The 13590-nt window shown below is 42.4% G+C and overlaps 1 protein-coding gene across 2 annotated transcripts in view; it reads left to right on the forward strand.

Moving 5' to 3' along the window:
- The window catches only part of lingo1a (leucine rich repeat and Ig domain containing 1a), a 125240-nt gene that overhangs the window by 91470 nt on the left and 20180 nt on the right, over positions 1-13590 (forward strand). The window contains exon 1 of one of the 2 annotated variants that reach the window (XM_070971833.1): positions 6879-7558. The exons of the other annotated variant lie outside the window; for it this stretch is intronic. The gene's annotated coding sequence lies outside the window, so the exon portion shown is untranslated. Of the gene's footprint in view, positions 1-6878; positions 7559-13590 lie in introns of those variants that run through there. 2 annotated transcript variants of the gene reach the window in all.

Genomic DNA, 13590 nt, shown 5'->3' on the forward strand with positions numbered 1-13590 from the left:
GTCAGGGCAAATGAGTGACTGTGAGGGTGAGCGTGAGTGACAATGAGTGAGTCAATCTTTGTGTCTGTGTTTATATATGTGTTAGAATGAGTGTGAGAAAGACAACGTGTGGGGCTATTTGTAAGGAATTATGCAAATTCTCATCACTACCGCTACTGGACCTGTTGGTATAAGACTTGTGTGTCCTTTCCTGTGCAATACTACAAACAGAAATGCTATCTATCTATCAGCTTATCAATCCATCTTAGATCACAATATACAGATATGCTAGGCATTTTTGTCATTAGTCTAAACACAACACACTATAATGATAAAGCAAAAACATATTTTTATGCATTATTTAATTATATTGACATTTTAATGCATTTGCATACCACTAAAATATTTATTGTTTAAAAAAAGTATAAAATTAAAAGGGCCTTTGTCTTCATGTTCACTTCATAATACATGTTTGAAAAGCATGTTGCTCTTTTATATAAAATAAAATATGTATGTAAAATGCAGAGCTGCTCTTCAGGGCTAATGAATGAATCTCAGTGAATGAGAACATTAATGTCGCAAGCTGAAAAACAATGACGAAAAATTTTGACGTTGCACACCTTCATTTTCATGTCACAAGAAGGCAATTATGTTGTACTTTAAAGTGTGAATAAAACTGGGCTTTAACAAAGCAACATGATGTTTCTCTGAGCAAGTTCTCCTCTGCAAGCCATGTTCCACTTAATTAGCATTGTGTTTCCTGCCTGTCTTCACACTGATAATGTGGAGTGGATCTGACATACAAAAAAGACGGAAGAATGTGCCATACAGGAAACCATCACGTTTGCGCACCTGAGTTCATACAGTGCAAGTAGAGAAAGGTAGAATGAGTCACACAAACCCACAAGGAAATAAAAGAGTGGTTTCGAAATGTAATAAGTGCCTGTGCCACTAAAGTATATTCAATTTAAAGGTCAGGAGGACAGGCATGTTGAAAGATGGTGGAAAAAGGGGGCTTTCAAAAGCCACTGCTAAAAAGGCCATGGGGGGGTTAGAGCACAGAAAAATTCATTGGTCCCACAGTGGCAACGGTTGGGATGCTTGTGCAAACTGCCGCTGCATATTTTTAATATAGGTGTTGATCTAACAGTTGAAAACCAGATAAGAGCTTGAGCACTTGATGATGCTTGCAATTTTGACCCAACCAGGCTTTTAGGAAGCATGTAGCATGCATGACCTAACAGCTGCCAGCGGTGAGAAGGCTCTCAATTTACATATGGAATGCATGTTGATTTTCCAATAAATAATGAGAAATGTCGTAAATCTACAACATAAATCCTGGATCGAGTGTTTGTGTCAGAGCCAGTTGCTCGTTTGCAACTTTGACATCCATCCGCCACGTATGAATATTTTTTAACCTTTCAGAACTTGGAAAACCATCATAATATCAGCATGACCTGGAAGGGCAAGTTTAGCATGACTCTGTCACACCTAGGAGCAGAGCGTCAGGGTCTTTCTCCTGTCTGAGTTGCTGCTGCAGTCAGGCTCTCCTTGTTGTTGGCTGACTTGACTTTAGGCATTTCTCTCCTAATGGAGCACAAGTCATCCACTGCTCTTCCTCATCACCCTCAGTCCTGGGCCACCCTCTCCAAAGTGTGCTTTGCTTCTCTGTCTATGGACCTCCCCTTGTCTTCTCTTCCTTTGCGGGATTCATGTTAGAGCCTGTCTGGTCGCATTGATTTTTGGGCTTCCAAAGGATTCAACCCCACTTCCTTTTTCTCATCTCGGTATCTTCTTTCTCTAGGTTTGTTTTCTCCCATAGATCTTTATTTCTGATGGTGTTTGGCCAGTGTATTTTCAAGATGGTTCTCAGGCACTTTTCAACGTTGTTGGTGGATGATTTGATGTTCTCTGTGTTTCTGAACTGGTTTTTGGAGTTTGGTGTTTTGGCATATTTCCTTTGAGTTCAAAATGGGCCTTAATGTAGCAAAAGCTGTTTGAGGATTCATAATTTGTACTTGAATGTCTGCATCTGTCCCTCCACCTTTGCCCACAACACTTCTAAGACAGGTAATGGCTTCTTCCAGTCGGATGGGGTCATTGATGGTGTTGTTGATGCAAATTACCTTGTTGCTGAGTAGAATAGATAAAGAACCGAAAATTTGGCTCTGCTGTATTTGCCTGTGATGCTGTGAAAACAGGACATGGCATCCTTGTGGCTGTGGACTCTCATCTGTATATTCACATTAAACAACAAGGCAAATTTGGGATTTGTTTTCTCCAGGAGGGTTTGGCTAACATCCTCTCTTATCAAGAGCTAGCCAAATCCTGTGCTGAAAGAAAACCTGTGCAAGGTTGCAGTTGGGCGGCTCTCAGAGCCTGATGCAGTTTGGACCTAAAAAAAAGCCTTAACACAGACCTTGTACAGCATAAAGAAGAAAGAAATTGCTTCTCTCAGACAAAACTGAAAGAATGTTTAGCAAGAATTCCTCCTTCATCGACACTTTCACATCTGTCTTTGCTGCTGAAATCTGTCAGCTCACCTCAGCCCTTCGTGATATAGATGCATCATAAACTGTTGCGCTATAAAGTGGCCTAGTGCAGCCATGTGTTGAAGCCACAGTGCCTGCCGCACTTTGAATACAACACTGCTTGTAATACTTTCTCTTGACTATATTTCTCTGAGTCCTGTTTCCCTTTTTTTTTTTTTTTTTTTTTTTTGTTAAATTTACTTGTAATTTATTGAAGTTTAAATATAAATTATCTAAGTGTGTGTGCATTTTCCACTATATCTGCCAACAGGATCAATGTTTGACTGATTGGATAGTTTCACCATGTTGACAATGTTATGCAGCAGTCAGTCATCTAGCCATGTGGTACTGGGCAATAACATGGATGTAATTAGCAGGGCATTAAGCAATACAGGTGAATAAACAGAAGTTATTTTTTGTTTTGAATGACTTCATTTATTTGTTTATGTCCAACTAATGAAGCCCCGATCAAAACATCCATTCTGAGGAGAAGCTGCAGTGCAGGCAGAGGTCAAGCTCATCTCATAGTCTAGGCTTTGAAAGACAGCAAAGCAGGTTTTCATTTCCTGCAGGTGATGTGGATGCAGCACAAGGTGGCCAGGTTTAACAGGCTGGCTTTGTAATGTTTCTTTGCAGATGCATCAGAGATTAAAAAAAAAAAAAAACGTCTGTGATGAATGAAAAGATGTTTTTTATGCCTCATCTTCTTCACTCGTTAGTTAGCTGGCTACAGACTGGAGGAAAAAGGAATTTCATTCACTATGATGCTCAAAGGCTCTGGGCAGCTTCTGTCAATGTTTCTTTTCTTGTTACTCAGTGCATGAGTTGATGTCCTGAATCAATCAGCACGCCCTCAATGACAACAACAACTTTGGCCATTGCATTTGTTTTTATTGGCTCTATTGCACAAACGCTTAAGTGACAACTGGATCAAGTGGTTAAAAATTTATGAATTGCAACCAGATATGCAATTTCCACACTTGGAGGAAAAATAAGTGGTTACAAAAACATCCATATTTCTATACAAGAACTTTGCAATAGCCTAATGTCAGTAATTAATATCAGGACAGATTGATGATCGTTCAAAGGTGGAGCTTATCAATACAGTAAAACTACAAGAATGACAGACTTGCAGGTTAGCATGCAAAACCACTTAACAGGGGAAATGATTTTATCATCAGCAAGCAAATGGCTGTTTTATCATTTCATCACAGAACCGTTTATCCTTTAGAGTCAAGAGTGTCCGTGTGACAGACGCCCCTCACACTCAGTATAACACAAGATTCAGGACAAGCATGCGTGCTAGTGTTGAGAAACACAGCAGAACAAATTAATTATTGATGGGATGCTTTCAAAGCCCATGGCGTCACCAGGTATCCATTGTTACCCCTGTTGTTGTTTGCAGCTCTTAGCGGGGCAGAAAGGACGGAGTCGAGGTAGGCAGGGATAAAAACCATGAACTCTCTTCTCCCTCCCATGAAGTGCAACCTGCCAAAGCTAATTTTCTCTTCTTTAATCTCCCTCTTTCTGGGTTTTATTCATCTAGTAACACTCTAGAAGCATTTGACCAGTGCTGCTAATTTGCAGTTAATGGTTGACTTATTTGTTTTATGCATAAAGCGTTAAGGGCCAGTAATGAACGTCTTGCATGTGCTCAGATGAAAAATGTTGCCAAGCATTATAATTTAAAACTTATTTAAATATTTTAGTCTTTAATGTCATATCCATAGGGAAATATAATGTCAACTGACTTTCAAACTAAAGTAGCTGTCAAGATATTTCTGCAGCAAAGTTTTTTCTGGTCTAGTGTACTGATCTGGAAAAGAAGAAGCCTATGCCCCAACCCCCCCGAAGGAATGGTTTCACAGCCAGGCACTGGGAAACAGCTCTAAAATACAGAGAAAATACCCTGTACTCATAGCGAGGGTGCCTTGGCCATGCGTGAACTGATGCTGATGACATTCACATGTAGCTGTGATGCCTGAATGGCTTAAGTTGCTCTGAGGGTCTGTGCAGAGAAGCTTGAGGATGCAAGAAGGACAGATACGCATTTTAACACTGCCAGACAAGTACTTTAGTGGGATTTTCTCTGTTGTGGACTGTGAGTGAAAACTTGACTGAAATATACATAGGTTGGTCACTTGAAAAGTAATTTGGTTACTCTTACAAGTTACATGTGGATGTGAGTTTGTTCAAAAAAGTTCAAAACAAACAAAAACACTTTTTACATTTAAGCTAAAAAGGGGTAACGACAGATGGTATACGTCAGTTATTAATGCATTAACTAATCCAAGGAGACCCAAAGCACTTAAGTCTCTTTCAGGTGTCAGCAGTGATGAACACATAGCAACTGAATGTCTGCATAATGAAAGCAGCTGATTTGAAGTTGGCACACATGAAATATTTACACTCCTTGTTTTTAGAGTCCTCTGCACACTCCAATTATCTTGATTAAAATAACATGGGAAGTGCTTAAGAACCAAAATTTTGAATAAGCACTGTAGAAACATCTATAAATCAAAAGGGTGACGTGCTTCTAATAGCTGACATGGATGATGAAATGGAATTTATTTTGGAATAAAAATAATAATTTGAACTTATATAAGGTTTAAGATATTGAAAAAAACAAAACAAAACAAAAGAATTGAACATCCCAAAGATAAGCAAGGTGTTGAAAGTTAAGATTAGCTTCAACAACCTCTTTTTATTCTTGTCCTGTCTGTAACAAATAACTTTCCCTGGTGTACGATCAGTTAAATTTTATCTTATCTTAATTGCGGCAAACCTGGAACTAGTCTTAAAGTTTTGTATTACCAGCAACTTACAATCCTGTTTCCCAAAACATTGCCACACTGTGAAAATCTAAATGAAAGCTTAATGCAATCACTTGCAAACAAGCTGTGTTTACTGTCAGAGGTTTTACAAAGTGTGCTGAGCCCAAGCACTAATATCCTTTATCCAATCATGTGTTCACAAAGTGGTGAACCTCGCTCCATCTTCGCTCGTGAACGACTGAGTCTTTCCAGGATGCCCCCTCATACCCAATCATGATACTATCACCTGTTACCAAAGAGCCTGTTTACCTGTGGAATGATCCAAATATGTGTTTTTGGAACATTCCACAATTTCCCCAGTCTTTCCCAGAGAATGACAGAAAGCTTTCAGACATTCAAAGACACCTGTTGCTACAGCTCTTTGTTACATTGTGTTGTCTCCATTGCAGGGCATAGCAAGCCATGCACGCTTGTCGTTACAGTGTTTGGAACCAGCTCTCTGTGGCTAACATGGCTCTGGTGGGGCTGCATACCAAATATGTGGGATGATTTTTTAATGTTAAGATCGTAGTATTTGTACAACAAGTGTGGTCACTGAGCTAAGACCAGCAGAAGACTTCTGCTTCGCACTTTGTCTTGCTGTCCTCTTCTCTTCCAGCCTAAACAAATGGACCAACAATTCTTTCATGAATAGAGGATTTGTTCTCCTCTCACAAACCTTAGCTTATCAATACAGACCAAGGCCAGTGATTACTAAAGAGTCCCATCACTCAACTACTACTGACTTAAAATGCAGTTTAAAACTGACTCAATTCATCATCACATCGATCCCAGAATGTTTAAGAAGATCCAGGAATGCTGAATCCCCCTCATTATCATACATTCAAGAAAACAGTCTGATCTTCTCCCACTTTGGCATCACATTAAAGAGAGAAATGAGAACGGTGGATTGGACATGATAAGACTCTGCTCCTATGAAATATTTACTCTTCCTGCTTTTAAAACCCACTGCAATCTCTCACTGATTGTGCCTGAGACCCCCCTAAAATCACAGGAGACAAAGGATCAGATATGTATTAGACAACATACTCCAGGGCCGCCTCCTGCAAAGGGCCGTGTTGTGAATGTGTGTGTCTGTGTGTCTGCAGTAGCTGAAGCCCACAGTGCCATCAGGCTCTCAAAAGAGGTACTGCTACTTTCCCATAGACCCCCCTCCCCCTCCACCTCTTCCCACCATCCATCCATCCCTCCCTCCCTCTCACTCTCTGAGACTGGAGTGGAGACAGAGACTTAGATCTGATTTTATTTCTTTATTTGCCAGCAGCTTGTCGGTGAAACATTTGCATGTGGCAAGGGTAATGTGGGCTATTTTCTTCCCATTTACACTCAGAAGACATCCTCCGCTTTGAAACGCGTCCTCTGCGCGCGTGTCCGTGCGCCGGCGTGCGCATAAACGTATGTGTGTGAGTGTGCGCGCGCCAACAGGGGGAGGCAGAAATATGGACAGACAAATCCGGACAGATAAGGCTGGTTAACACAACGCACAGAGTCTAAATAAATAAACCAGCAAATGAACGGTCTGCATGCGCGCAGTGACCAAACAGGCGCAGGCAAACACAGCACACCCACTCACACAAACAACACACACACACACACACACACACACACACACACACACACACACACACACACACACACAGAGCTGTGCCACACACTCACACTTGAGCAGGACACCGAGCAAAGTGCGTTCCGCCGATCATCTCTGTCCCTCCCTCCAGCAAGCGGATTGCCTGCGCCGCTGACGACAGCCAGTCACACAGAGCTGTGAGTGTGAGGCTGAGGAGAGACTGCATCAGCCGGAGAGAAGTGTGCGCTCGCATCGGGAGCGGTGGTGCGTGGGAGTTGTTTTCTCTCCGTGTCTTTCTACCTGCCATTTGTATTCCTTCTTAATTCTCATCCTCGGACGAGTTCGGGCGCACAGGGAGTCCCATTACCGAGGGAGTATCGCGCCGTGTTTCCTGTTTTAACTCCAGCTGGCAGCTTGACCGCCGTGGTGCAGCCGTTGTGGAGAAAGTCATTGGAAATCTGTACGAAACGACTGGCTGTTGTATTTTCTCCCCTCTTTTTTCCTCTTTTTTTTTTCTCTTTTTTGAAAGCTGCATTTCAAGGCGATGGACTTGAGATAGTGCGTCTCAGTTTGAGTGTTGGTGGCTGGGAGTTGCCGTCGGGGGAGAAATGCGAAAGGATGCTCGGAAGCAGTGAAGGCTACATCAGGTGAGTGTCCGATCGAGAGCGCAGGAGAGGGGGGTTATTCTGAACGTGTTTTTTTGGGTTCATTGTCGATGCAGTTTCATGTGGGCTGAGGCCAAGGTTTTAGAGGGGTGCCTATCCACAGTGTGCAGCTCAGCCCGGGTCTCTCTGGGCCACTTTGAAGAAAACATCCCTCGCATATGTGAATTCCGGCGTGCCAGTGGCGACATCGATCCACACCAGAGGCTTTCCTCAAACTCTTCGGATGTCATTCGACTAAAATACGCCCGCAAGTCAGCGATGATTGGGGCACAGTCGCCTGATAGGACAGAAAAGCAAACGGGGACTTGAGTGTGGTTAGGCGCGTCCTCTGCAGGTAAAAACGCTTCTAATACACTCAGATGCGAAATTGATTTATGGATGTGTTATCTGCGCACATTTCAACAGTGTAAGCTCCTTTTTTCCTCGTCATTTCTCTGTGTGCTTGTCTGGGAGGACAAAAGCTTATGCTATTAATCAAATGTAATTGTCCCGCAAACGTGTGTGTGCGTGTGTGTGTGAAAGAAAGAATAGGGATTGGGGACTGTGCGTGCGCGTGTGAGTGTGTGAGAGAGAGAGATTGGGGGGGTCGCAAAATGTTATCTTAATCTAGCCTTTATTTGGCTATCTATAGGCTCTGCTGAGATAACATTTCTTATTATGGAGGCAGTCGTGATCTTCCCCATATGCCATTTTATTCATCTGCAAAGATGGCTATCTGTTCAACGGACACCTTACAGAGGCAAAGCAGGGCTTTTGCTGCAACCGAGTCGTGCATTTTATCGATCCTCAGAAACCACTTTTTGTTTTCAATAAAACAGCAGTCGTGGGATCTATATATAGCGTGCACTGCGACTACACCGGACACAGGATGAAACTTGTGTGTGTGTGTGTGTGTGTGTGTGTGTGTGTGTGTGTGTGTGTGTGTGTGTGTGTGTGTGTGTGTGTGTGTGTGTGTGTGTGTGTGTGTGTGGTGCCACACGCCGTCTGTTGTTTGTGATTCAAGGCAGCATTTGCAGAGAATGGGCTATATGACAGTGGCTCCAGATTTTTTCCCCCTCCTCCTTTATTGTCCAGCACGGCCTGTTATAATGACACACCAAAACAGTTGCGGCAGAGTATCAGAAGACTGTGTGATGCTGTGCCTGCGGACATTCATAAAGTGCTGTAGCTCTATTGGTTATAAATAGCCGGAGGGAGCGGACTGCCAGATAGAACAGGAGCAGCCTCCCGTAGCTCGAGCAGCAGCAGCAGCAGCAGTAGCAGAGCCTCTCAGGCGTTATCAGGGCACACAATCCAAGATGATAGATAGCTGATACACTTTGAGATATCACACAGATGCGCGGCTCAGGGTGTGGCACACGGGGGGGCTTCACAGGTGCGTTATAGCCTCTCCGGAGTTCTTTGTTTTCCACAGGGTACTATGTGCTCTTCTTATGAAAGAATACCTTTTCCAGTTTCCCTCTGCATGCTCTATGTGGCACTCGGTAGTGACTTCAGACTGACCTTATCACATCAGATGCCTCTCCTTAATCCCTTACGCTGTCATTATATTCCTATAGGTTTGTTTCACCTCGCTTGCAGGCTTAAGAGCCTGTTTTTTGTCAGCTTTTACTCTTGATCTTTTTGATGACTGGGATGCTGCTGACTCAATCATGGCTGCCTTGCAACAGCTAAGAGGCAGCTGAAGTGTGTGATCCGCTTTGTCCAGACACCCTGGCTGCCTTCATTAAACAAATGTGCGGGCGCTGACCTTGGCTATCTACCAGTTGTCAATAGGATTCACCTCTCCGCCCTGCAATAGGCTGTATAGGATTCATGAAACAAAGACCGCCCTCCCTCTTATCCTCCAACGCTATGCTGCTGTTGACATACTATATTGAATTACAACACTTTGATCAATGTTTGCAATAAGCTAAACCTCTACATAGTGGCCAATATAATACAGAGTTTCAGATGTCAGATGCTCCTTATAACAGCATTACATTTCTGTGAAGTATGGTTACATCTCGGCATGTTTCCAATCTAATCACATGTAGAAAGAATGGAACAGCAAACCAATGAGACCAGAATGAGAGCTAGTGCAGCATTTTAATCACTGCTGAAAGAAATCCATGCCACCATAGATTTGTCAGCAGACCGGAGCAGAGGAGCACTCGAGACAGAGTGGGTGGTGACGCGTGGACCATGATGTTAGTGTGTGATGACCGATCGCAGGCTTGCCTTCTCACAACACACTAAATGACCAATAGTGTTAGTGAGCGGGCCAGTGCTGGGTTATGACGCGTTTGCGTGTCTCTTGGAGACACTCATCCTGGGTGTAAAGCCAACACCTACTGCACTGACAAGGTGTTTATTAGCTCCCAGTTGTGAGGCCGTGATGCCTACATAATGCTACGATGACACAGTGCTGAGAGTTTTCACCCGGGATGGCAATTATGTTGTTTTTATAAGACCCGGCTGCCATTTCACTTGATGCCACTGCCTTGATACATCAATGCCCGAGGCTGGATGGCATGTTTATGAAAGGCCCGCGGTCGGATCATAGTCACTGTTTGATGGGAGGGGGAGGGAGCTTCTTGTTCACAAGTCACTGTTGTCCTTGGTGGATGTCTTCTGAACTAGATACACAGGAAGCAAAGGCTGTATAAAAAGTCAGCAGTGTGATCCCTTTGATTTTTCACCTGTTGTGAAAGTGTCCCAGAGAGTGTGGCACAAGCACAGGCCACATCTCCTTAACAAATATTTATTTCACTTAAACCTTTCACCAACATGCCCGAGCTTACTTACCAAACACCATGTGATCAAGTCTTATAATGTAGCAGCTGGTTATCATGCATAGGACACGTCTCTGCTCAGATGGACTCTGTTATTCTCAACTGTGTCCAGAAAAATGTGGTTTTGTTCTTCTCAACAGTTTGCAACAGTGTTTTTCTCTTTTACTGTTCTCACAGTGGCTTAATGGTTTGCAGGCCTCTTGGTGACCAAAAAATCAAAAAGCTAATTTTCTCACCTCCAAACAAATCATTTTGCTTCTACAAAACTCAGTTGAATTAATCTTTAATTTTTCCTGGGTTCCTGCAGTAAATGCTGCATTGTATAAACATGCTTTTGGGCGTGTAACCCATGCATTGATCTCCACTTTACCTTCATCAGAGTGATAGTAGCCTTCACTGTGTCATGTCTAATTTGATGAACTGTGCATTACCCTTAATCTTGTGCTGGTGGATGCATTAATATAATTATTGTATACACTAATCCAGAATTTACACAAATGTGATAACCTTGTACTTATCACATCAATGATAACGGGTGCAAAGCTGCAAATAGATGGCTCCCTGTCCAAAACCATATGATTTAATCAAAAGGTACAGAAAACATCCAAATCCGACTGCGACTCGGCTTTTAATTTAAGTGACTGTGTGACAGATCTCATTCTAATCAAAAGCAGCAAAGCAAAGAGACAAAAAACAAGAATATCTGAAAGGATCTGTCATGATTATGACTACATTAGTATTTGAATTAATGCTTTAAGTGAAATGTCATTGCACAGTTGAGCCTTGTTAGAGGCATGTCAGAGGCATGTCTAAATGCCATGCATTCACATTAGCCTGTAGGGTCCATTCACCTTTAAAGGATTCATGTTAGAAAAGCTTATACAAGTGCAGCTAATTCTGATCTGCTTCACAGTGTTGTGAAAAATGTCTTTAGAGAATTTCTCCAAAAGGTGCCTTGAGAGAGCGACTTCACCTTTTATGTTTGTGTGAAAAATCAAGTTGTCCACAAAGAAAAGCTGGATTACCGCATGTTTTCAAAAAGCCAGCAGAGATGGATTCTTGGCTATAGCATGCATATGGTACTGCACCTCCACAAGCCATGACCCTATTCATTTTACATGTAAATACAGTACCGTATGGATTTTATTCTGATAATGCATGACCATTTCAGCATTTCCATGATCCCTTGATTTTCCTATTAGGATTTAAATTGTATTCTAAACAATTTACATTAGAATGCAAACCTCTAATCATTACCAGGGTCAAAATAACATCCTGCCATAAACCACCCTGAGTGCCGTGGAGAATGCATCATTAAAAAAGTTATTGATGGTGCACAAGCTTTGGGTCAAGGGTTGTGGATGTGCAATTGTGCTTGCTAAGGCTCCTCACAATCCCTCTGGAGAGGACATTTGTATTCACTACATAGGGACTAATCAGTGCCCAACTGGCGCTCCTGTTGCTAGGCAGGCTTAAACTTAGGCAACCATCTTTTGGATAATTGTGTGAATGACACGTATGTCTCCCTAATAAGCTGCTGGTGGGCTGTGAATTACATTGGCTGAGGCAGTTGATGGCCTCAGTCTGGCAGCTTGAGATGGGAGGCTAGAGCCAAAAAGCCTTAATATAAGTTGCTACACTAAGTTGCAAAAAGCACTCTTTAATTTCAGTTGCTGGCCTCTGACAACTATATACATATGGAATATGCCGCAATGTCATTGATTTAGGGAGTAGGCAGTAAGTGTATAAGCTGAACACAAAAACTACATGAAAGCACCAAATCAGATGTTTTCTGGGTGCGAGTTCCATATCTGTTGTTTTTTACAATGCCTTCCCTTCCTTTCCATCTGCACACAATGAGTATTATTGTCTCATTTGATATTCGCACATGCATTTATAACTAGAGTGTGAATGAACTTGCAGCCGGTTTTGCAGTGGTGATGATTTGTATTGTGCGGTAAAATTACAATATGTTGCATCTGTTCTCCTGAAAGCATCTATTCAAACAGTGCTATTCAGTAGCGGCTGTAAACCCAATAACGGGACAATAGCAGCTCCACTTATACAGCCACACTTGAATGGAGCATATGATATTTTCCATAAGTGGGAACAAGATGTGTGTTTGTGCCCCACCTCGCTGAAGTAGTAGCTGTTAAAACACCCTGTTGAGCTCCAGAGTTCACTGAGTTCGGTGTTTAGGTACAGCACTAGCACTCTCGGCTGTCTCTCCTTTGTCGAGGAGGCTAACTGAGGAACTACTTCGAAGTGAAGTCGTCACTTAGACCAGATTTGCCGCAGGTCTCCTATGATTTCAGAAGCGAAAGATGCAGCGGTTTTAAACATATGAATAACTTAATTTTTTATTTCTTTTGGGCAGCGCTCGGTATCCTTGAAAATAAACTGCCGGTACTGATACCTTGACTTCGATATCGATTCCGGAACAATGTTTTTCTCATTAACAAGTCCTCAGCCTATGTGCAGTATTGGACTATGTCGAATAGATAAATACTGTCAAAAGGAACATAAATAACAAAAAGTAGAGGGCAGCAATACACCGTCTAATTGTAGCATCTAATCAGCCTATTCCAACTTGATGTTTGTGGAACTGGGAAACAGATGCAGAGTGATTTTTGTGTGCTAATGAGCAGCTAGCCCACCTGTCTGTAATGAACACCATATCCCATCCCCACGGTGGCGGGGAGAAGAGTCGCTGGTGGATGATGTTGTGAATGGACTCAATGATGAGCAGATACATGTTACCTGCACTCGGTAGCTAACAAGCAGGTAATACTTACTGAGTTATCTGTGCAGACAAGAAACTGGCAGTAAGAAAAAAAAACTAACAAAAAAACAGTGTTTCCTGTCTTAGACATAAGTAGCGTTCTTCCTGCATGCCTCAACGATGTGTAACATATACAACCAATCACCAGCATTGTGAGATCTTGGAAATAGCATACTGTATGCTTACTGGCCCACTGGTGCTGATGAGATTTACTCCTCAGGTATGAAAACTTGCTACCAAGTGACAAGCCATTTTTTGATATGCGATAATAGTCGATGCAGTTCGAGCCATAAAAGTATCAGCTCTACTTCTGGGTCGTACTCTGAGATGTATCTGCTCTGCCTTTAGCTAGCCAATATGCAGAACAGCAATTCCTTGCCCTTTTACATTGAGCTAATTCATCCTGAATAAGGTCTGAATGTGTCCCAGAACTTGTTTTGTTGCTGTTGCTATTTCAT

This window comes from Chaetodon trifascialis, chromosome 10 (genome assembly GCF_039877785.1).
Source record: "Chaetodon trifascialis isolate fChaTrf1 chromosome 10, fChaTrf1.hap1, whole genome shotgun sequence".
In the NCBI taxonomy this organism is placed as follows: Eukaryota; Metazoa; Chordata; class Actinopteri; order Chaetodontiformes; family Chaetodontidae; genus Chaetodon; species Chaetodon trifascialis.